At 50.3% G+C, this 26,250-nt stretch overlaps 1 long non-coding RNA gene across 3 annotated transcripts in view; it reads left to right on the forward strand.

Moving 5' to 3' along the window:
* The window catches only part of LOC133353556 (uncharacterized), a 133,001-nt gene that overhangs the window by 104,668 nt on the left and 2,083 nt on the right, over positions 1-26,250 (forward strand). Inside the window, exons 2-3 of one of the 3 annotated variants that reach the window (XR_009756402.1) lie at positions 11,138-11,331; positions 11,869-12,043. This is a non-coding gene — a long non-coding RNA (uncharacterized LOC133353556). The remainder of the gene's footprint in view (positions 1-11,137; positions 11,332-11,868; positions 12,044-26,250) is intronic. The other 2 variants (XR_009756403.1, XR_009756404.1) reach the window with 2 other exon arrangements.

Raw genomic sequence — 26,250 nt, forward strand, 5'->3', positions numbered from 1 at the left:
CATTCACCCCCCCCCCTCCCCCGTCCTGCCGCCCTTCTTATTCTATCCAGGTGCAGTTCTCTCTGCGAGGCATGCTAATGAGCGAGCCCACGGATCAATTCACACGTCTCGCTCTGCGGCGTGTCATGTGCGAGATCGACGCACGACGATCGTTGTCTTTATTAAAATGTGGCTCGGGCGTTCAACACCTGCTAATTGTGTGCGTGGCGGCACGCTCCAGGTGTCCTGTGTGCTCTGGGAGGTGTGGGTACCGTCTGGGTATGGTTGGTGCCGAGCTGGGACTTTCTTGCCTGGGTTTATCTGGTCTGGGTTTGTATCTGGCATGGGTCTATCTGACATGGGTCTATCTGACATGGGTCTATCTAGGCTGGGTGAAATATAGGATTGGCCTAACTGGGCTGAATCTATTTGTGTTGGATCTATCAAGTCATGTTTTTTTTTTTTGCGATTGATCTATCATAGCTGCGCCAATCTGGGTTTGGGGTGCGTGGTGAAACACTGGGGGGTCCCTAAACCCTCGCTCCACGATTCCCGCACAGCTGCGAGACGTTGAGGAATCGGGAGCGCGTCCCCTAACTCTTGTAGACAGCGGACGTGAAAGCGCCCGGCATGGGAATCTCTCGTCTCATTCAGTGTCCAGCAGGCCTGTCAGCTTCCATTCATCCATGTTCAGCCACTCGGAGCTACTGGGGGAACGGAGCTGGTGACGCGAGGGTGGGGAGGAGACGAAGGAGGACGATGAGGAGTGTGTGGGAAGTCATGGTGAGTGAGTTGGTGTCACTGCAGCGTGGTGAGTGAGTGGGTAACTAAGTGGGTGGGTGATGAGTGGGTGAGTGAGTGAGTGAGTTGGTGTGACCTGCAGCGTGGTGAGTGAGTGAGTGGGTAACTAAGTGGGTGGGTGATGAGTGGGTGAGTGAGTGAGTTGGTGTGACCTGCAGTGTGGTGAGTGGGTGAGTGAGTGAGTGGGTAACTAAGTGGGTGGGTGATGAGTGGTGAGTGAGTTGGTGTGACCTGCAGCGTGGTGAGTCGGTGAGTGAGTGGGTGACTACGTAGATGGGTGATGAGTGAGTGAGTGAGTTGGTGTGACCTGCAGCGTGGTCAGTGGGTGAGTAAGTGGGTGACTAAGTGGGTGGGTGATGAGTGGGTGAGTGAGTTGGTGTGACCTGCAGCGTGGTGAGTCGGTGAGTGAGTGGGTGACTACGTAGGTGGGTGATGAGTGAGTGAGTGAGTTGGTGTGACCTGCAGTGTGGTGAGTGGGTGAGTGAGTGGGTGAGTAATTGGGTGGGTGATGAGTGGGTGAGTGAGTGAGTGAGTGAGCACACTATTATTTTTTTCCTAAATCTAGGTTGCTGAGCGTATGCCCTAAAGGTCAAAAATGCTGAGCAGCCAGCAACAAACAGCACATTTGAAGGTGTTGTAGATACGAGTTTGTGTGCTTCTGGAAGTGATCAAAGTTATTATTATTATTATAATAAGAACTTTCTGGAAAAGAGACGATGAGAGGGACACCCAAAGTTGAGTCGTGCGAGGGTAGAAGCAGAGATAGAAGTGTTGTGAACTACGGTGTGGTGAGTTACTTGGTGAGTGAGTTGTTGTGACCTGCAGAGTGGTGAGTCGGTGAGTGAGTGGTTGACTACGTAGGTGGGTGATGAGTGAGTGGGTGAGTTGGTGTGACCTGCAGAGTGGTGAATCGGTGAGTGAGTGGGTGAGTAAGTGGGTGGGTGATGAGTTGGTGAGTGAGTGAGTGAGTGAGTTGGTGTGACCTGCAGTGTGGTGAGTGGGTGAGTGAGTAGGTGACTAAGTGGGTGGATGATGAGTGGGTGAGTGAGTTGGTGTGACCTGCAGTGTGGTGAGTGGGTGAGTGAGTAGGTGACTAAGTGGGTGGATGATGAGTGGGTGAGTGAGTGAGTTGTTGTGACCTGCAGTGTAGTGAGTGGGTGAGTGAGTGACTAAGTGTGGGTGATGAGTGGGTGAGTGAGTGAGTTGGTGTAACCAGCAGTTGGGTGATATGGTGAGTGAGAGGGCGAGTGAGCGGTCTCTCGGGAGGCAGCGCAGGAAGAGAGGTGCGTTGGCAGTGGTTGTGGTGATGTCAGGGGGTGGCGGGGCGTGTTGGTGGACAACTCCTAAAGGGGATGTGGTGTGGAGCAGAATTTAAACTATTAGTGAAAATGCGACCTCATGTGAGAGATCGCGGACTATTAAACGGAAGGCCGAGCGGCCCCAATTGCAGCACATGCGGCAGAGAGAGGGGAAGTGTTGTCACGATCTGGCCATGTGCCAACATTCGCTGCTATTTCGACAGCCCTTGCCTCTCAGTTTGGAGATTTCCGATTTGAGGAAATTCCCGGTGAATATGCAAACCCCTCCCCCACCCACGCCAAAATAAAGCAACGATGAAGACATTCGGCCTGCCGCTGTTTTTGCGTGAGCAGGTTTGGCGTTTGACAACTGCGAACGCGCCCCCCCGGCATTGTTCGTCGGGCAGCTCTCCTGTTGTTCATCTTGGCGTGGGTTTAAACAATTCCACAAATCATTGTCGTCGTGCTTTTTGCGTCTCGGGAAAATACAAATCCACACACCTCCCCCCCCCCCCCCCCCCCCGATTGCACTCGCATGCAATTGGGCACACGAGTGACCGATCTGGCTATTGTGAGTTAAAAACAAATGTTGCTGTAACTTATCGGTCCAAGTCACCCTTTCAAAATCGATTTGCAAAAGAGGCTCTGACTCAGGCTCGCCAGCTTCTCACCTGGCACCTGCTAAAGAGAATAGCCCTGACCGGACCTAACTGCGCGCCATGACCGAATTGCCCGGATCGCGCCAGAATTCGTCAGAAGCTGAGCAGATATTGAGCCCTCATTGCGCTTGGATGAGTGACCGCCTCGCACAAACAGGTTGCCATTGGGCTATGCTGGATGTACGTATGTATTTTGAACTTCTTTCGCACCGTTCGTAGCCAACAGTGCTAATCGGAGGTGCAGGGGGCCAGCGTGGTGAAGTGACGGCCAAATCACGCCGACGGCCCGGCACGCGATGTGAAGGCCCCCGTTCGGGTTGGCCAGGAATTGGCAACTGCCTCTTGGTGGCAGGAATTGATTAGTACCGAGACGTGGTGCTCTGATAATAGGACTTGGCAGAATGAGAAATATGTCTGGCTTGGCCTGTGGGAGAAAAAAATAAACAAAGTAGCAACTATAGTCCCCACATCCAGCTGTAGATTGACAAACGAACTGGGTACAAGTGCACGCACTGAACTGAGAGTGGTTAATGAGCCTTGCACGAATGTCGCCGTGGGTTATAAGCCTGACGCAAAGTGTTTGGCCTCTTCCCATGCCTCCTGGGTTGTTCCATCGTTTGTTCTTCTGTGACAGTCAACCTCACATAGGGCCCACAGGCAATGACGCCCTGCACTAGATGATGCGTTATGGGACCTTGATGTCCGGGGGTAATTCGGGTATCTATCTGGCACTTGGCTCAGTCAGTGTGACAGTTTTGAGCTTTGAGATCACGTGTGTTCTTTTTTGGTCCCTGCGAACCATCTACACCCAGCAGTGTGAATGGGGGGGGGGGGGGGGGGTCAACCACAGGTGTGAGTCGATCGGTAGGACGTGTGCGGTGGGGTGAAGTGTGGGCACTCCCCACTCTCCCAAAACGTTTGGCCAGCGTGTAATAGTAGACCCAAAATACCCACCGGATGGATCAATCTCTAGAAATCCCTTCAGTGGAGACTCTTCTGCCAGCAGTGGCTTGGGCCAGCAATTGCAGGGTTGTGCCTTTTACTTTCGCGGCGAGGTTATGTGTGTTTCTATATATAGATATATACGAAAGGCTCGTGAAGGACGCTACTGGGCAGTTGGAGGCAGTCGCCCTCCAACAACAACGGAGGGCGGAGGAGCGACGCTCACAACAACGAGCGGAGCGCCGGGTGTCTAGTTGGCATAGGGGGCATAGGTGGTGCATCAGACAGTCGTCTCAGTCAGTCGACCCGTGGCACCTGCTGGGTCTGCCCCGTGACCTCCTGCCAGCGGGCGTTCGACACTTCACGTGGCCTCAAGGTGCACATGGCCTGGCACAAGCGTCGTGGTGACGTCACCGACACTTAGTGGCGTATGGCGGCAGTTGTTGTTGTTGTGTATACGAACGACGACAACAGCAACACTTGGAAGGGGCTCGAGAACGCGCGTGCTCGCTCCGGTGTCACCGGACACGCGCACACTCCTGCGCCGAGATTGCTCAAGACCCCCCCTCCCCCCAACGCCGCCCCCGTGTCCCCCGGACAGGTTCACATACCGACCAGCGCTGACATTTCCCGCACCTCTCAACGTAAACACAACTTCACGCGAATTCACGTCGCCCGCACTTCTCAAAACCCACCCGCGTGCGTTCTCTTCAGCGGGAGACCAAGCAAGCGATCTGCAAGTCGGTCGTGTACTATATAAAACACACACAACACGGTATATATATATCCTCCTTGTATATACTGGCTATCAGGTCAAACCAGTTTTTTTGCCCTCCACCTTGCGATAACCATCTCGCGGCTCGAGCCCGTCATTATTTCTTGGTTGACATCCCCTGATGCGACGCGCTCTTGGCATTGCTCCACGGGCCGCGCGCTTTGCCAGTAGCGCGGCCTCGCTTTTCACGTGTGGGGCCGGGGTGGGGGGGGCTTTCCGCCCGAAAAAAATCCATCGAAATTGCTCATTGCCTGGGGCGTTCGCTGAAGCCGATTGTGAAGTTAATTGGCGGCGTCATCGTTATCGACATCACCATCATCAGCATCCATTGTGTATACCACGACCGGATGTAGGCATCCAGATCTCTTAGTGGGTCTTGCGATGCCACGATCCATCTCCCTCCTTGCGCGTCAGCTGATCTTAATTGGGTTCCATATCCCCGTTCGGTCGTCGCTGAGCATTGTTTTAACGCTGTGGGCAGACGCGAAATTGATTTTTCCAAGACGAAGGTTCTCTGCAAACTCACTGGCTATCAACAAAGATTCGTTCATGAAGCCATCCAGATGTATAAACACGGACACAATTTGAACCGAGAAGATGGGTAACAAACTGAGCAATCGTTGGAAGGTCGTTATTAACCAGTTTAAGTTTTAACTGGCTGTGATGTTTCCATCCTACCTGCCGATGTTAGCAGTTATTTCCGACTCTCTAAGTCACATTACCAGGTTAAATGCCTATACATTAACAGGCTAAATGTCTCACTAACACAGTCACCGTTGCGGTAGTTTTCTTACATTGACATGCTAATCTCTCACATTACAATGGCCACCTCCACAGCTTTGTAGTCCTGGAGATACATCAGCTCTCCGATCTTACATTTACACGCAAATTCCATCTCTAGCCCCGCCCACTTACCCTTGGTCTACACCCATCTCAAACCTGTGTAACATCCTGCCTCAGCAGCTCTCCGGCTATATTTTTTCACCTGATGACGATTGCTTGTGTTGCGATTGAATTAATTTTTTTATTTCTATCTACGTGGCTTTTACCGAAATACCCAAAGAATACAATTCAACAGTTATAGGAAACTGATATGACAAAAGTGGTCAAATTGTGAAATTTTATATCATATCATGAAAAAGATAAAATCGCGGCAGCTCTTGCCCCAAATAGTAGTCTTGCCCAACGCAAAACGCGCTACTACCATGGTGACTGTTACCGCAAAATTTACTTGATTCCTCCACCCGTATCGAGGACCCCATCTCTATCAGACTGACTGTGTCGTCTCATCTCACCACACCGTGTCCAACTACCACCACACTGCAGGTCACAAAAACGCTCTCACCCACCCACTCACCATAATATAGGTCACAACAACTCACCCACCAACCCACTCACCACACTGCAAGTCACAACAACTCACCAACCCACTCACCACACTGCTGGTCACAGCAATTCACTCACCCACTCACCACACTGCAGGTCACAACAACTCACCCACCCACTCACCACACTGCAGGTCACAACAACTCACCCACCCACTCACCACACTGCAGGTCACAACAACTCACTCACCCACCCACTCACCACACTGCAGGTCACAACAACTCACTCATCCACCCACTCACCACACTGCAGGTCACAACAACACACTCACTCATCCACTCACCACACTGCAGGACACAACAACACACTCACCCACCCTCTCACCACACTGCAGGTCACAACAACTCACTCACCCACCCACTCACCACACTGCAGGTCACAACAACTCACTCATCCACCCACTCACCACACTGCAGGTCACAACAACACACTCACTCATCCACTCACCACACTGCAGGACACAACAACACACTCACCCACCCTCTCACCACACTGCAGGTCACAACAACTCACCCACCCACTCACCACACTGCAGGTCACAACAACTCACCCACCCACTCACCACGCTGCAGGTCACAACAACTCACTCATTCACCCACTCACCACGCTGCAGGTCACAACAACTCACTCACCCACCCACTCACCACACTGCAGGTCACAACAACTCACCCACCCACTCACCACACTGCAGGTCACAACAACTCACTCATCCACCCACTCACCACACTGCAGGTCACAACAACTCACCCACCCACTCACCACACTGCAGGTCACAACAACTCACCCACCCACTCACCACGCTGCAGGTCACAACAACTCACTCATTCACCCACTCACCACGCTGCAGGTCACAACAACTCACTCACCCACCCACTCACCACACTGCAGGTCACAACAACTCACCCACCCACTCACCACACTGCAGGTCACAACAACTCACTCATCCACCCACTCACCACACTGCAGGTCACAACAACTCACCCACCCACTCACCACACTGCAGGTCACAACAACTCACCCACCCACTCACCACGCTGCAGGTCACAACAACTCACTCATTCACCCACTCACCACGCTGCAGGTCACAACAACTCACTCACCCACCCACTCACCACACTGCAGGTCACAACAACTCACCCACCCACTCACCACACTGCAGGTCACAACAACTCACTCATCCACCCACTCACCACACTGCAGATCACAACAACTCACCCACCCACTCACCACACTGCAGGTCACAACAACTCACCCACCCACTCACCACGCTGCAGGTCACAACAACTCACTCATTCACCCACTCACCACGCTGCAGGTCACAACAACTCACTCACCCACCCACTCACCACACTGCAGGTCACAACAACTCACCCACCCACTCACCACACTGCAGGTCACAACAACTCACTCATCCACCCACTCACCACACTGCAGGTCACAACAACTCACCCACCCACTCACCACACTGCAGGTCACAACAACTCACCCACCCACTCACCACGCTGCAGGTCACAACAACTCACTCATTCACCCACTCACAACGCTGCAGGTCACAACAACTCACTCACCACCCACTCACCACACTGCAGGTCACAACAACTCACCCACCCACTCACCACACTGCAGGTCACAACAACTCACTCATCCACCCACTCACCACACTGCAGGTCACAACAACTCACCCACCCACTCACCACACTGCAGGTCACAACAACTCACCCACCCACTCACCACGCTGCAGGTCACAACAACTCACTCATTCACCCACTCACAACGCTGCAGGTCACAACAACTCACTCATCCACCCACTCACCACACTGCAGGTCACAACAACTCACCCACCCACTCACCACACTGCAGGTCACAACAACTCACCCACCCACTCACCACGCTGCAGGTCACAACAACTCACTCATTCACCCACTCACAACGCTGCAGGTCACAACAACTCACTCACCCACCCACTCACCACACTGCAGGTCACAACAACTCACCCACCCACTCACCACACTGCAGGTCACAACAACTCACTCATCCACCCACTCACCACACTGCAGGTCACAACAACTCACCCACCCACTCACCACACTGCAGGTCACAACAACTCACCCACCCACTCACCACGCTGCAGGTCACAACAACTCACTCATTCACCCACTCACAACGCTGCAGGTCACAACAACTCACTCACCCACCCACTCACCACACTGCAGGTCACAACAACTCACCCACCCACTCACCACACTGCAGGTCACAACACTCACCCACCCACTCACCACGCTGCAGGTCACAACAACTCACCCACCCACCCACTCACCCACCCTCCACATTGTAGGTCACAACTCACCCACTCACCACACTGCTGGTCATACTTCTCTATCTGCTCCTTTCCATGCACCTCTTCACTTTTGAATTCCCTCCCATTACCGTATTATTCATCAAGTGCCTCTAGAACCGTGCTCAATTCCAGAAGCGGTATGGACTTCTTTATCTTCTCCAGATTATACGACGCTCCGGATAAATAAGACGCGTCCCAAAACTTGTGTCACGGTGTCAATAAAGTTACACAGATCTAATCACACACACAGCCACCAGATTAATAAGACGCAACCACATGTTTTTTTTTTATATTTGGAGGTAAATTGTGCGTCTTATCTGAAGAATACGGTCAGAGTTGGATCGAGAAACTTTCCAAGTGGAGGGATGTGGGAGGGGGCGAAGTTAAAACTTAAAAATTGGGCTCTTGATTAATACCAATAAAGATGCAATGTATTTTTACAAAGTACAAGTTCCTTGGGTCTCGTATTTTATAAGGAAGGGGGGGGGGGGCATAGCTCCAAACACCTCTCATTGTAATCTGCCACTCACATGGAACACATTGAGTCTTGCCGTTTGTTGCTGCCCGTTCGCCTTTTTCGGGCCTGTGATCTTGAATCTTGAACCGTGATCATCGTCTCTCGATGATCACGGTTGGCTACGTACGGTGCGAAAGAAGTTCTGCGTACATACGTAGCTGAACCGGCCAGCCACGGCTAGCACAGCTTGCTTAGTCAACACATCGGGCACAGCGCGCACAGAGAGGAGGTTTCTGTTCGCTGCCAAGGATTGTTTCATTGCTGCAACTGCACGGGGCTTGTGGTCACTCGTAATCAATTTCATTTCTCCTGCTGTGTAAAATTTCCATGATGACGACGTGTGCTATTCCATCATCATGGCTTGCTTCTGCTGCTTCCGAGGCTGTAGCGAGGCACATTGCATTATCTGTCTATTATATATTTACGTGTGTGTGTCGTGTGGTTATATGCATGAGTGTGAGTGGGGGTGTAAATAGGACAGTGTGTCTGTGTCTGTGAGGGGAGCCGTGGCGAGCTGGATAGCACGCTGTGCTGCGACGAACCCGCCTGACCGCGGCTTCCCCCAGGTCGACTCAGCCTCCAATAAGTACTTCGGGCGGCCGGGCGTAGGGCTGCTCGCCCACTTACTAGTGGTCCATGCAGGCCTTCATAGGCGCTCGCTAACAGCACTTGCCTCAAAAATGCATTCAGGCTATACGGGAATATATTGTCTTTGTCTTCTGTTGCAAACCTTGGGCAAGCTTCTCCATTCCACAACAGCTGTCCACTCAGCCTAGTAAAATCGGACACAGGTGGCACGGGGGTGGGGTAAAGTGTGGGTACTGCCACCACTTCCACCCCAGCTGGCCAGCGTCGAAATTGAGGGCATCCTCCCCCCCATCTCGAAGCGGCGGGGGAGGCCCTCTGGCTAGGCAGTGTGTCACGTGCAGATTTGAAATACTTCACCCTCAGCAGATGAACACGTGTGCAAAATAGACACCGGGTCCTGACACCAATCAAAGAACCCTGACGTTTTACAAACGGCGGTTGGGCAGGGCTTGAAGGGCAGCGGGTGGGGGCAGAGTGAGTCAATTCGATGCACCGTGTGTTGTTCGCCACGGTCTTTCGACGTTTCGCTCCACCTGCTCGTGGCTCTGTTTTCAGGGACTTCATTCAGCCGTGCAGTGTGGTCGCGGCAACCTCGTGGAAATGCGAATATTTGTTTGTCAATTTAACATTGGAGGGTGATTGTACTGGCTGGAGCGGTTGACAAGACGCAATAAGATAGAACATGCACACAGAATTGCAAACAACGAACACTTGCAAATTCCACTGCTGGATGAAGTTATTTCCTCAACTGAAACTTAAACTAAACTTTTTATTATACCAGGTAAGGTCCACTGAGTTATATAGCTTTCTTTCATTAGCGACCTGGCCACAGACGATAGCTCAACCAAGGGACTTATCTCGTGGAAACAGTGGCCAGGTTTATTCAACCCCCCGGCACCCCCCACACCCCCGCCACCTCTGTCCACCGAGCAGTATAAAAGGGCTAAACCGCAGTAAGGTCGACCGGCATGTCACGCGTGGCGGGTTAAAGTGTGGGTACTCTCACATCTTCCAAAGTGCCTGGCCTGCGTCGAAGAGCAACCCGCAACGCTCTCTGGATGGGAGTGGGCGACCGAGAGCTGCCTCTCGGCGAGGTCCTTCCACCAGCAACGGCTTGGAAAGGGTAATTGCAGGGGCTGCACCTTTGCCCAAAAAAATGTCGTGCAAAGGAAAACAAATCCCGGCACCGCGGTGTGAAGCGTCGGTCGGCTCCCGCGCGCCGCCTCGCGCAGCACTGCCCACCGCCCCCCCCCCCCCCCTGTCCTGGGTTGCGTTTGGGAGCCGAATGCATGGGCTCAATGTGTCTCCAGCAAAGAACGTTCAGCCGAGACGCAAATATATAAGGAGGCTTCGGGGCAGCTGTGCGACTCCCGGTGGCTCGCCGAACCCAAGCAAACTTCGAGGATGGAGAGTTCACATCCAGCCCAGGGGGGAGCCGCGAAATGGAATAATTGTTTGCGGCGACGAGTTATTTATCTCCTCTTGCGAGGACGAGTAAATAAATAGCGGCGACAAAGATAATAGAGGCACGGACTGTTGAATTAGCGCGAATCGTGGCGTCACCGCGTCGGGTGACCGATGGGAGAAAATACCATTGAGCGCGGTGGTTGTTGGGTAATAGGCGAGGTGACTCGTCGAGTTCGTCGTGGCTGCGTCAGAGACACCGAACTGCCACTGCTGGTGTCCCGGTGTTTGAATCCGGATTGCAGCCAACGCCGTGATTAAAGCGGGTCCCCAAGTGTAGCGAGTTGATGGTCGTAGCTTGATGACAAATAATAACTTCTTGTTCGTCCATCAAAGTTGATGATGACCATGGCACGTTTGTCATTTTGTTGGGTGTTGATGAGTGCGCAGATGGCTGAAGAGGCCAATCCGAGCCCGGCATTCTCTGTGGCACACTGGACAGGTCAGGGAGGATGAAGAGCTCTGAGGTGCAGCCACACGTCCTTCCTTGGTAGATTTGCGCTGCTGCCTCTTCAAGATAGCACAGGAGCTTCTCCTACTCTCACAGAGGACTGCAGCGTCCTGTACTTTTCTTCTCCAGGCAGGTCGGTCCTGTGCTAGGGATTCCCAGCTTTTAAGGTCGAATCCAAAGCTCTTCAAGGAAGCTTTAAGGGTATCCAAATAATAACAGCACTTAAATGTATATCGTGTGAAGTTATTTTTTTCACTTAATTCGGCAAACATTCCAACTCCTGAGACTTTAAAAATGTTCCGTTTGATTGACATGCGAGGAACACTCCCTGCAGGGCACGCAGAAGGTGTGTGTCGAGGGTGGATAAAATGCCTGTTTAGAAATATATTTTTCTCGGAAATAGTTCTGTAACGTCAACTTCTGGCGGCCTGCTCTGACACACGGTGATGCACCACACACTCCAGAAAGTTACGTATCAAAATGGTTTTCATCTCGTGTCATTTTGCTGAAAGCACAATTATAATATGGTGGGAGACGGGTGGGGAGGTGTTTAACCCACCGTCTTGTTCAAAGGTGACATGGCCACACATAAATCATCATCGTTATCATCACACGTGGGCATTTAAAGTAGCAGCCGAATAATCGAAACGCGTGTCTCTCAAATGTGGAGGGCGGAACCGGAGGAGGACCCGGAGAAAACCCAACGCGGTCACCATGTGGACAGCGAGATCACGCGAACTTCAAATATACAACAGGCATCGTCAGGGTCCGGAATCAAACCCACGACCTCCTACGTAGCAGGCGAGCGAGATAACAGCTCATCACCATCGCGTCTTGGGAGAGAGGTGGGTTTACTCACACGTTTACCCCAACATATACGACCTGCTGTCCCCGCGGTGTTAACAGCCACAACCCATCTCGAACCGCTGCGTGCTATTGCCGGGAGATCAAGTCGGACCGATGACCTCCGACCTCTGGATTTGCTCGGTCCAAGCATGCTCGCCAGAATCCGAATGAGAAACTTAATTTCGACTGGACGAATCCCGTTACACCACTGCAGAATTTTCTTACAATTCAATTCCACCTAATGTAAAATGATTAACCCACGAGAGTCTTACCGAGTCGAGAGCAAATTAGCGAGCGACATCGGGCCCAAAATGTAAAATATTAAATAATAATAATAATAACCCGGGTAATATCGTAACGCAAATAAAATGTACGTTTTTAAAAAAAACACACACTTTTCACTCGTTTAATTTTCGAGGGCGGCGCGTGTCGCAACGAGAACCCCGCCGCAAAAAAAGCACGCAGCGGTCAGAACATCCTCAGTGCGGCACACGCGGCTCGGGTGCCGCACTTCCTGCCTCACGGGTCAAGTGTTAAAAGTAGCTCGGCTAAGCGTCGTGGCTTCTCACCGCACGGATCCACGATTACGTTCTACCCTCCCCTTCCCCTAGCCCAACTCCCACCCTCGCCCCACACACGCCTCTCGTCGCTGTCATCATCACAGCGCCCCAGGGAAACTCCTGCGGTGATTTTGACGAGGCCCTCCGCAGAAATTGCACACGCTTAGATTATAGCTTATTGAATGTTGAGTCATCCGATACACCGGTTTTGGAACATTCTTCACGATTATCTTGTAAAGCAAAGACAACTATCCTCCGTGTAGTCTTAACAGATTGTTTCCAAGTGATGTTGACGAGCACACTTTGTACACGAGGTGGTGGTGTTGCTAGGAACTCGCCTGGCCGCCTTTGTCTCCACAGTGGCGATGTTTACGCATCGCACCAGGTTGTCATTTGAGGCTGAGTTGACCTAGGGAAGGCCCGGGACCGGATTAGATGAACGGCGACAGCCTGTTAAAGGCTATACGGGAGATATTTGTCTTTGTGCGCGCGGGTGTGATGTGTGACGTTGTGAAACGATTGTGCACATTTTATTTATTTGTAAGCACTTTTTTTTTGTAGAGACACTTTCATTTGATTTATTTCATTATTACAATTCTCTTTACAACCGCAACATCTGGAAATAGAGTTGGTTTAAATAAGGCATGTGTTTTGTTTTAATTTATTTCCAGCATTCTTCATATTATGGACGCATTAAGTAATTTATCGGTCACGGCTTCAGCGTAATTGTTTGATTTACTGTGCGGCTTCAGCAACCTCGAAAACAGTCGCTAACTTACGAACTCACTTTCCAATCGAGGGCAGAATCAGAGATGCAAACCATCTGCAAATTAGCAGCAGCAGCAAACTTCGACTGCAGCCGAACATTGAGTTGCGGGAGGAGACTGCATTAGCGCACTCCGAATGTGATTTCCGTATGTGCGTTGAACTTCTCTCGCACCGTACGTACTCAACCGAGCTAATCGGGGGTGCGGGGTAAGGGGTCGTGTTCCGCGTGCTGTTGCGCATAATGGCCGAGACGTTTCACTCCACGTGCTGGCAGCTCCTTCTTCTTCTTCTTCTTCAAATTCGAGGTGCAGTTCCTGGAGAAGCTCCCGGCACGTGGAGTTAAGCGTCGGACACCAATGCCAGCCAACAGGCGGCAACCACCTCGAGAACACTTTGAAGGGCTTGCAGCGGAGAGATACATCCCTGGGTTGCCTTTCAGTGCCAACGAACGCAGCCTTGCTGCCACATGTGCAGCGTGAGTGACGCGCGTGTCTGCGTACTGGGGACATCTGGAGTCAGGATTATTGGCAGCTTCATTGAAATGGTCATGTCAACTCCCCCCCCCCCCCCGCCCCAACCTCCACCTCGTCTATGTCGACTCAGCCTTAACCCCGTAGTTGGTGAGGTGTGTGGACATGAGCGCTTGGTGGGGACAACGCTTTTACGGTCGGCTGAGCGTGCTTGCTAGCCACCCATAGCCTCGTTATGCCGTGCCCGGTCTTCATAAGTGTTCGCTAATGGCACTTGCCAGTCTGTTAAGGTTACATGGTGCAGAGGGGGGCGGGGGAGAGGAGGGGGTACGTAACTGGGGAGACCGTGTGTTCCACCGTGCGCTCAGCTGGCACGTTCGCATACTAAGAATACGTGTATAAGAAGAAGGGGGGGGGGAAAGAACGGACGGAAAAGTGGCTTTAGCACAGAGCTGCCACGTGGGTCGAATTTTGCCGACGTTTGGTTATGAGGGGGTTGCAATCGGAGAGGGAGCCCAATAAATTGAACATTTGCATCAATCAGCAATAACGCCACGACTCTTCTGATTATTATTAATCAGTGTTATTTTGGAGTTATTTCACAATGGTGGGTCATTGATGTGTCAGCCAAATGTTTATTTATTCATCGATGCCAGTGGTTTTGATTTGAACAGCCGCAACGGGGATTTAACTCTGGCTTGCTCTTTCTCCGCGCGATGCGGGGGTGTGGGGGTGTGGGGGGGGGGACGTGATGGAGTGTGCGTGGAGCTTCCTCTGGGGGAGTGGAGGTGTTGCCGACGCATCGATATCCATTGGTTGATATCGATTATTAAGATCGCGATGGGTAAGCGGTGCAGGTGCAGCCATGCAACCGCACTGAAACACAGGACAAGGTTTATGACAACGAGAATTGGAATCGCGCAGTGTTACGTCTGGTCCGTTCTTCTTGTGAAAGCTGGGGCAATTGCAAATACCCTACGAAGCAAACTCGAAGCAACGGATGTTTTTGTTTCTTAAGAAGGATGTCATAAACGTAATGTAGAAACAAGACGAGCAGCATAGATTTATGGCAGATTGCAGCAGTGTACACAGCAAGGATGTTAATGAACACATTTTGAGAAAGCCACAGTTAGATTTGTCTTGTACGTGCAAAGAGAAAACAAGAGACTCAATATGAGTGTTTTGACCGGGAAAAATACGAGGCAATAGAAGTCGGGGGAAGACAGCGAATGCGGTTGGGTGAGCAATTTGAATAATTGGATGCAACTTAGAGGAACATCACGGACGGAGCTGAATGGAAGGAAGCTCCCGCTCGGCCGACGTCTTTGAGAAAGGACGTGGGCTCACGGAGAGAGTGAGAGAGCAGCCCTGCATTGCCTTGCTCACTGCACTGCTGATAGACGAGCCTCTGCTAGAGAGCCCCTGGGTTTGGAGGGTGTGTTTGGCCTACTGTTATACGCTTTAAATCTAGATTTGAAGCTTTCGTGACTGCAAGGATTCATACTCGTAGTTCTTTCGGTAAAGTCACGTAGGTAAAAAAAATGAAATTTAAATTAATAAAAATAAAATAATAAAAATCACGACGTTTCGGAGGCAACACAAGTCTCCGTCATCAGGTGGGACCGTCACAGCCAGATTTGCTGCATCAAGTGAGGCAAGGATTCAAGATGCACGAAGTGCTACGTAGAACGTATCGGGAAGAGTACTTTACCCGCAGCCGCACACATGTACAGATGACTGGGAGGGATTGAAAAAAAAACGAATGCATTGCTTAAACTGCCGCGCCAGGAGATAGAACCGGGAACATCTGGATTGCATTGCGCTCATAATTCGACCATGGCAAGCGTATACGTTCAGGAGACAAGCACGTTACGTATATGTCACACACGGTGGGTTTACATGCAGCCGCTAGTGGCCGCTGCATTGACCACAATGCTTTGAAGAAGAGAATGTTGTCTTGAATCAAATCGTGACCCATAATTGGGTTCAGATCAACGAATCGCCGGGGTTGCGGTGCGGAGTCAATTGAAGCAACGCTACTGAGTAGCGACGCGCACACACACAGAGCATGGATAACGTTTAAGAAAAACTGTGAACAACCAAGAGGCAAAAACAAATGAAAGTAGAAATACAACGCCACAACATAAAACAAATCACAGTAGAAGAAAAAGGACGCAATTGAGTTGACTTGCAGAGTTTTATTTTTACATTTAGCAATAAAAAAAAAATGAAACCACACTACTTGATGGTTACTTTTCAAAAACGGCGCCAAATAACCATCACCGAAGCGAACGTTGCGACGTTATTCAAAATAAAACTAGAGGCTTCGTTATGACAAAACATTGCTAAGCGGGGGTGGGTGGGTGGGGGGGCAATTATTATTTTTTTTCGTTTCCGTGCGCCCAATTGTTTTTTACATTTTTTGTATTATTATTTAAAAAAAACAGTTTGACCGAAAATTGCTCGACAGGTGTGAATGTGTAAATTGTCACCGACAGCGTCAACAGGATTGGCACCTTTTTTGTTGCTGCCACCTCACGCAAAGTTGGCAGCACCTTTTCCAAAAGGTGTAAAAAAAGCAATAAACAAACAAACACGTTTTTCCGAATAATAATAATAATAAGCGCACTCACGTGATTGCTTTGTACATTTAATTACGAATGAAATGTGTCCTGCTTTTTTTTATTCGTCTTCTCACTTTCTTGCGCGAGTAATTATTTGACGGTGGGATGACTGATTTCTCGCGCGCGTGCGCGTACGTCTGCGCGTACGTGTGTGCGTACGTGTGTGCGTACGTGTGCGCATACGTGTGTGCGTACGTGTGCGCGTACGTGTGTGCGTAGTGTGTACGTGTGCGCGTACGTGTGTGCGTACGTGTGTGCGTACGAGTGCGCGTACGTGTGTGCGTACGTGTGCGCGTACGAGTGCGCGTACGTGTGTGCGTACGTGTGTGCGTACGAGTGCGCGTACGTGTGTGCGTACGTGTGCGCGTACGTGTGTGCGTACGTGTGCGCGTACGAGTGCGCGTAGTGTGTACGTAGTGTGTGCGTACGATTATTTGAACCAGTCCTGGACCTCTCCTAGGTCGACTCATCCTTCAAATTGAGCACCCGGTGTGCGGTGTGTAAAACATCATCAGCACTGCCGAGACAAAGGCGGCCGGGCGTCGTGCTGGCCACCCACTCCCTCGTGTGCCGTGACAGCCTTCATAGGTGCTCGCTAAAAGCACTTGACGAAACAGTCTGTTCAAGACTATATGGGGAAATATTTCGCTTCAGATATGTAAAATATACATATATAATAACGCGGTCGATGGCTTCCCGAATTATACAAGTAATTATCTATTCTCCACAAGATAAAGATGCTCCGGAAAGTAGGACGTACTCCAAACAGGTCCCCGCTGTTATTAAATAATATATAGATACAAAACTCATTTAAAATACACGTTAAAGGCATAGAGGCTGGTCCTACTAGAACATAATTAAATTTTACGTCAGTCAGCCGCTCAAAACCAGCACGGTTGGCTACGTGCTGTGCGAAAGAAGTTATACATACATACACTCGTATGTAGAGGCACAGCTGTTGTGAGCTGTCTTTGACCTCGCGAAATGCAAACGATGTTTATCCCTCACCGCAAGCATCTTAGCTGCAATAATTGGCGACTAGAGGGTGATATTTTTGACCTGACAAACAACACTCCGCTTCTAATTTCACGTGTCTGTCACACGGCATTGAGCAGACAGCAAATGCACGAGGGATGCCACCCCATTCCACAGCCAACAACGGAATGTACCGTCTCAGTCAGCGTCGCTCAAGCAACAACGGTGACCAAGTCAGTCCCTGCCACACGGAACACGGAGGCGAATTCGCGGTCTGTTCGGGGTCAAACCCGGGGGGTCAGACTCTGACGGACCGACACGGGCAGGTTGTAACTAAGGCTGCGATAAACGCAGCCCTGCGCTGTGCGTTTAGTTGGCTGTCCTTGCCCCGCAAGCTCCGATGAGCGCGATTGGCAACGTATGGTGCTAAAGAAATCCACATACATACGATCAAAGTCAAGTTTTCAACGAATGTGTGGTTGCCCGCCAAAAATATATTTAAATGATATTCGGTCCTCTGGATACCTGCCAACCCATACGGTTTTCCCATATTCTTGTACAGAAAAATCTAATGTATTAAAAATGTCTATTGCTTTTGCGTTTCTCCCTTGCGATGGGACTTTGTAGGATGAACGTTGAGATGTATAAGGGGCACGTGGTGATCAATGAGGTCTGAATTGGTCTGTGACATGGCAGGGCGCTGATAATGGGTCGAGAGCTATGGGGGGTTGACTGCCGTGTAGTTGCGAGCACGGCTGACCGTGGCGACCGGGACAAGTGTCTCGATCTGCAGCCCACGCAACATCGCCCACCAATCAACGGCTCGCCCGCCTGCCTGTCTCCTGCCTGCCCAGACTCATTAAAGCACAAAGTTGAATGTAGAGTCGCGACTTAAGTAATAAAATGGATAACACATTGGCATTGCTAAGCACCCAAAGGTGCGTCACAAAATAAAAAAAATAAAACACAGCGAGTGGCGAGGGCCACTCTTCCCTCGTGGTCAGCACCTTACCTGGTTGATTACGTTCGTCCAAAGATTGCTCAATTTGAGAGAGAGACAAAACACAGACACGGGGACACACAGACAGACACACAAGCATAGAGAGACAACACAGAGACACACAGAAAGAGACGCAAAACATAGACACAGAGGCGTTGGGTCTTTGTGTGTCCCCGTGTCTGTGTTTTGTCTCTCTCTCAAATTTAGCAATTTTTGGAAGAACGTCATCAACCAGTGAAGGTGCTGACTGTTGTGTTAGCCGACTCTCTGTGTATGGATTGCTTTCGTCAACGATACTGGTGGAATGAATGAATCCCATAGCCCCAATTACTCATTTTGGATTGCACGCAGCAGCATCAACATCAGCAGCAGTCGCCGTTGCTTGCAACTGGCAGAGATGGCTCGGTTAGGCAGGCCAGTGTCTGAGTCGCGTTGTGCTGCACAGGGGTAGATGCCCCCTGGGGTGCCCCTTGGCAACGCGCTGAGACGAGATGTGAGATTCAAAGCCACCTGAAATGCTTCCGACATGCAGGAGAGCGCTTCATAAAAATAACTCCCAAATCATAATGATTTTATTTTGTATCAGAATTGTTTATTCTCTACATCATGATACTTCCTTTGCCATTACTAAATTATAATAATAGGGGTTTCCCCTTTTTTCTGGCATCAAAACATCTTATTATTATTCTCATTAAATGAAAATAGAGGTTGCTGTCGACTAGAGTCTTAGACTGTGACTAAAATATGAGATGCTGACTTACATTAAGCACAGAACAATCAACTGTGCCGCACCGGGTAAATTCAGCGTGAAGAAAAAAACTGGTCTTTGCCAACAAACATGCGGCAGTTCACGAGCATCGGTTCAAGCACGCCTAGCCCTGCTGATGAGACACTGCATTTTGAAACCGGCCCATCATGTTGCTTGCGTTGAACCAATGCGGCTGATTAGATGAAAGCCGTGTGACTGATGGGTTTGCGTGGAGAGTGCAATGTGGGAGGGTATTGGGGAGGGTGGTGGGGGGGGGAGTTACTTTGTGACTTAGTGATCACTGCTTCGGAGCCGGGCGAGCAAAACAACAACAAACAAACAACATCAACAGACCGCACTTCACCACAAAGTGGCGGTTGAAGTCACCGTGGGCGCTTGTTCGCCAGGCCAGGTGGCCCTCGTGCGCCGGACCGGGCGGGGTTCGGTCGCCATCGAGGGGTGGCGGGGGGGGGGTCTTCGACACGGCGATCGGCAAATGGAACAAGTGTTTGCGATCTTCTTGGTTCTTTCGGCAAAGTCACGTAGAAGGGAAATAATAAAATAATAAAAATAAAACATAATTAAATACAATTCTCACGACGTTTCGGCCACAACGCAAGCAGCCGTCCTCAGGTGAAGAACAGACGTTGTCTTTCCGACAGACCTGTTCTTCACCTGAGGACGGCTGCTTGCGTTGTGGCCGCAGGCAGCCGACCTCAGGTGAAGAACAGACATTGTCTTTCCGACAGACCTGTTCTTCACCCGAGGACGGCTGCTTGCGTTGTGGCCCGAAACGTCGTGAGAATTGTATTTAATGTTTTATTTTATTATTTTATTATTTCCCTTCTACGTGACTTTACCAAAAGAACCAAGAAGATGAATCCCTGCAGTCACGAAAGCTTTAAATCGAAATTTAAGTGTTGCGAAGTCGGTGTTAATGATTTCACCGTCACAACAGCCGCCCCAGCGCGTCCTGTCTGCTAATCATCGTTGGCAGCGACCCATTTGACATTGGGGGGAGGGTGGGGGTCGGGGTGGGAATTGCCCCGTGGAAATGAATGGGTATGGTCAGAGGAGTGATTGAGGTGATCTGTGCGCGCAGTGTTTGGTGTTGATGACGATCGTTGCAAGACGGTAAAACACAAAAAAGCACGTGAAGGCGCTGCGAGATCTGCCGAGACTCTCTTTCTCTCTCTAAGAGGCGACTTTGACCATCTCTTCCAAAACTGGCCAAGTGTCTTGGAAGAGGTGGAAGTTACCCACAATTTAGCCCACCACGCACGCAGTGTGTGTGTGTGGGTGGGGTGGGAGGGCAGTTTAATAATCTTTCAACGTCGTCTCATAATAGAGGTTGTTTTTTTGGGTTAGATCGCGTAAATATATAAATGTGTCGTTAAACCTCGACACCACCCGACACAGCCAACTAGTAAGGAACGACACAGGTGGACTTTTCCACACATCTGGCTGTCGCCTGATGAAGCTAGTTGTAATTACTGGCAAAGCGTCGTACTCAGATTGTAAATGTTGTGGCTTGGCTCTCCAACACACAACCGGTGTGCTGTACTAGTGACGAATTGGCCACGTTCTGTTTACGTGACAACCCTTACTAGTTGGCTGTGTCGGTAGTAGCAGGTTTTAACGACATATTTATATATTCACACGATCTAACCCAAAACAAACCAAAAATAACCTGATAATAGTTTTTTTTAACCTTCTATCTGGCAACAAAACTGACACCTTTTTACAAGGAGTCATGTTTGCATAGACTACAATACCTGCAGTCATAATGCAATCAAAAAACACAACTCTAATAATGTGCACTGTCCTTGAAGTTGATTGGTCCACACCCGAGACAGCTTTCCTTAGAGCCTAGTCTCACATGGGTTGGACCAGATGACTCCAGATGAGACTAGGCTCTAAGGAAAGCTGTCTCGGGTGTGGACCAATCAACTTCAAGGACAGCTGCACATTATCAGAGTTGTGTTTTTTGTTTGTAATTATGACTGCAGGTATTGTAGTCTATGCAAACATGACTCCTTGTAAAAAGGTGTCAGTTTTGTTGCCAGATAGAATGGGTAAAAAAACAATTATCATATTTTTGCTGGCAAATGAGGTTCCAATGGTGCAAAAATAACCTATATTATGGATGATATTGGTCGCGAAAGCCTACGCGTTAAACGTCTCTTGCGAGGCGTCAGTCAGAGCATTCTCGCCGCTCGATCACTACGGCAGCAGCGTGCCCATCGTCGTGGTGCTGGAGGGAGTGACAATTCGGGGCACGTGCTCTTTACTGGTGACGTTATTGCACTTGGCATACGGGAACGTGTCTACATTTCCTAAACAGATTACGTTTCTTCTACAAATCCATTTCGGTACATGTGGTGGTGGTGGTGTGTTTTTATTTCAAGCGATGTCTATTTTATTGAGAGACGCAGACCAACTGAGGAATTTAGGCCAACATATCGTAAGACATTGCACGCGTTTCAAACGTCCGTTTACATATTATTTTTTTAATCTTCACATTTTCGCTACCGCATACTTTGAGCTGCTACTTTTCAAGGAAGCAGCTGACAGTTTCCTCTAAAGCCATGGCAGACGATTTTTCCAGCTGTAATCGGCCTCCCCCGCTCTCTCTCTCTCTCACTCTCTCCAGTTGCTTCTCTCTGCTACTTCTGCTGTTGTGCATTTGCTGGCGGCCCCCGAGTGCACGTCAGGAGCACTTGGGATGTAACGGGAGCTGATATTTTTTTTTGCTCGACCGTTTCAGCCAAAACCTTTCGCTCTCTGTGTCTGATTTGCCCAGTAGCCGAAATGGTATCCACTTGTGTCTGCTCACGCAGAGAACTGTGTGTGCGGACGTCTGGGTGTGTTTGTATGTGTGGTTGGCACTGTGTTACTGGCCCAGCTATCTGGAGTCGATAGTTTGCAATTCATAACATCAGTGGCACGTGTGGCTGCCACCTGTCCTGGTTTTCTCAGGATCGTCAGTAGTGCAACAACCAATAATACACCACTCAAGACGATACATCGTCTTGTGAGAGATGATCTTTTTTCATTACCTATCCCGGTTTGTTGCAGGTTAGAGGTGGCAACCTTTGGTGTGTCAGGTGGTTTCAAAATGTGCATGCTTGTATGTGTAAGTGTGGGCAGCAGTGCTCACAGGTAAACATTACTTGAGGCATGACTTGCTCAGATCATCGTCCTGGCCATAGGAATGTGGAATTGTCACCGCTGATGAGGGTCGTAAGTGGGAGACGAGAACCCTGCGACAGATTGAGCTGAACCCGTCATGACCTTTAATTATCACGATTACCAAAAAATAATGCATGGAATTATGGCTCAACAACAACCCGAATTACATGTTTATTTTTTTTGTAAGAGCTAGTTTTCTTGACATTGTCTGCGTTTTAGTTGTTTCCCAACCTCGAAAGTTTTTTTTTTTGTGTAACACCATCGTGTTCTATCGGCATTTAATTACTTATTTACCCGGGAAAGTCTCAGCGGGTCTTCGGACTCATTCATTGACAGCCTCGTTCAGGATGTTTGGCCAAATTCCTTTTTTTTTCTTTTCCGCATAACGTAAGTTTGCATCGCATCGCACAAAGGAGGAAACTGGGGAACCCAGAGAAATCCCACACGTGACTCGGTCGCCCGAGCTGATCAATGTTGCATCACAGCAAAGTCCACCCTGAAACAACAACAACAAAATACCGCGTACGTTGCAAGATGTTTAGATGCCCTCTCTGCTAATATTAGCTGCGGTAAATACGTGCTGAGCTTTGACGCTGTCCAACAAATGGATTGTGCCGTCTGTGTCTTGTCCGTCCGTTTTGTAAATGAGGGGTCACGGCAACTCTCACGACAGTAATCCAAGTAGGTTCAAACAACATTATATAGCGGGACTGCAGAACTTGGACAATTGTTGCTAGTACTGGCTCATTGTCTGACTGCTGCCTCCCAGCTTGCCTGTGACACCTAGAGCTGTCACAATTAGACATTTCTCCACTGATGGTTTAGCGACGACGGCTAGTACTGTGTAGGTCACAAGATCTGTTTCATACTGAGATCTGGTGAGAGTGTGATGAGCTTTATTGCAGTATAACTGCGCAGTTTTGATAATCGGCCTCGGGCTGACTGAGAAATATGTCCGGGTTTTGTTTGCAGTGGAAAAGGTGGCAACCCCTACATGCGTGCAATGCATTATGGGCGACATGAGTCCGACCTTCCTGTTGGTTGCGAGCAGAGCACCATTGTGCATGCTGTTTACTCTAAATGTTAGTAAAGTGGACTTCCATGGTAAACTGGACTCCCATGGTCAGGGGTCGGAAACCAACATAACAAGAAGAGCCATTTGTTTCGAATTCAGATGGGAAAAAAACACCCTCTCAATATTTCAAGAGCCGCGATGCAGTCCTTAAAGAGCAGCATGCGGCAGCGGAGGCGCAAGACTCTGCACGTGCCCGGTCTGAGTCCAACGCCGCGGTCGAGTGGCGATGGACCTGATGCGCGCATGCATTTTGATGATTGGGGATCTAGGCAGCTGTGGAACCCGCAGCCCGGGAAAGGTTACAGATAGAGAGAGAGAGAGAAAGAAAACAACACCCCATTCAGACAAAGGAGGGGGAAAAGGCACAATGCGCACGTAGGTCGGCGCACTGATAGTGCAGCGACGTTAACATCTCCATTCTGTGTGGTAGTGATGTCAGGTTTTGCAAAATACCATTGGATATGGCTGTGATGGTGGTTGTGGCAGGTGGAAGGGTTGGGGGGGGGGCTGCCTTGCTGATAATCCACAGTAAAGGTGAAGTCATGTTACACGAGTTATTCTGCCTCTCCTGCCATGACTTCTTTTCACGGTTTGATCCTCTGATCATGATTATGTCTGTGCGTGGAATCGCGGTACGATTTGCACGTGTGCACGCATTGCGGCGGGGCTGGCAAGTTGCACGTTGTTTTGCGAGTGAGGTTTCTCGTGACTCTCTGCGAATCTGAAACACCTTTGACGTTATGAAAAATAATAATTCTTACACCTTTTTTAATCCACTGCTGGATTAAGGCCTCCCCCTTCCATCCAAGTTGTGCTGTGGTTCATGGAAGTTGTTTGGACCATACTTCACCACGCTGGTCAATGCGGGCTGGTGAAGTGTGGGCAGGGTAGGTGCCCAGTAGAGGTTAATTATGCTCGTATAACGTCTGCCACCTGATGAGTGCCATTGCTGGGAATCGAACTCAGGTGGATGGGTTCATACCGCAGTGCTCTAACCACTGCACCACCAGTACACGCTACTTTTCACTTGAAGGGTCTTGAAACAGTATCTACACTTCTGCGAGTGTACACTGAGCGCCAGCAGCTAGACAAATATCAAGATCTGTATGACTGACACAACTAAATGTTCGAGGTTAAATATAGCGTCACGTTACACGTTATCATCGTCACAGCAGTTCTGATAGTGCCTCGTTGGGTGATGTGCGATCCTGTCCACCTCGTGTAGATGATTCAGCCTCGGCCTTGGCGATGAGATCAGCCTGGAACATGCGATTGCTGTAGGCCACATTTCACGGCCAAGTTGAATTGACAACCAAAAGAAAAATCTGAATCGCGCTTTGCAGGGGGAGACGCCCCAACGATGATCGAGCACTCGCCGATTCACTCCATTCACTCGCTCACCGGCGGGGCAACTCACCTCTTCGTAACTCTTCTGTTGCTGCTGTGCCACTGCCTTACTGGTCCTGTGAACATCACTCGTCCATTCCTCCTGCCGTGTTGAGGAGCCTGGTTCCACCGGGCTGTCTGTGTCTCTTCCCATCTCACGCAGTGTTCAACCACTGCGCACCTCAGGTTAACACAATGCAAAGACAAAAATCATCCGTATAGCCTTGACATCTCTTTGGGGTAAGTGTTGTTAGCGAGCATCTTTAAAGGCCGGCACGGCCACGGGAGGGAGTGGATGGCCAGCACCACGCCCGGCTGCATTTGTCTTCCCAGTGGCGATGTTTACGCATCACACCACGTACTTATTGAGGCTGAGTCGACCTAGGGAGGCCCAGAGACAGGTTCAGATAATCGTCACTGGTGTTGGCCGTGACCTGGAATCGATCTCGGGTCGCTGGGCTTGTAGCGCAGCGTAGCGCTAACCGCTACACCACCACTCCCCACAATACACCCACTCACTCACACACTCACCCATTAAGTCACTTATTAACTCGCCTACTCACGCACCACAAGGCGGTTCACCACACTGCTCGGGGTATGCTTCTTCCCCCGCACTGCGACACTTTGCAATCCCCTCCCTGCATCGTCTAGTTCCGCATTGTGCTGTTTGTTGCGAGCTGCTTGGCTTTGTGGGGCATTTGGGTCTGTGCTCAGCAACTGCTTAAAAACAAACGATGCTACGAACCGAGTGACCCGAGTTCGATTCCGGCTCATGTTCAACATCAATGACGATTATCTGAATTGGCCCTGAGCCTCTCGTAGATCAACTCGGCCTCAAATGAGTGTCAGGTGCGGTGCGTGAACATCGCCACTAGGGAGACAAAGGCGTTCGGGCGTTGCTGGCCACCCACGCGTTTGCGTGCCATTCCGTTGCTGCTCGCTCTCAGCACCTACCCCGACAGTCTGGCAAGACTAAATGGGTTGATATTTGTCTTTATATATACAAAAAGGAAATTGGGCTCAAGCCTGAGTTCTGTTGCCGTTTGGTGACAGGTCAGGTAAGGCCGCCGTGGAAACGACGGGCTGATCCCGCTAGTTCAGGACGGTGAACCGTTCGGGTCAGCTCGATCCTGGGAATCCGTCCTTAGACTAGGAGCGGAATTGGAACCAGGTGGTGGCGACATCACAGAGGCTGATGTCGCCCCCCACAGAGCCCAGGCTCAATGGGGACGGGGGCAGGGGGGGGCTAGCGGGTCGCGGCGTGGAAAGTGCATTGCAACGCAAATTGAATCAAGGCTTTGGGATAAACAACTAAATAATGACGTGGTTGAACAACAACAATTGCTGTTCGACGTTCCCCTGCTCGCGTTGTGACTCACCTGGGCGCAGGGCCTTGCGGCCGTCAAGC

This window comes from Lethenteron reissneri, chromosome 44 (genome assembly GCF_015708825.2).
Source record: "Lethenteron reissneri isolate LAM-NWPU_2019-01 chromosome 44, ASM1570882v1, whole genome shotgun sequence".
Taxonomy (NCBI): domain Eukaryota; kingdom Metazoa; phylum Chordata; class Hyperoartia; order Petromyzontiformes; family Petromyzontidae; genus Lethenteron; species Lethenteron reissneri.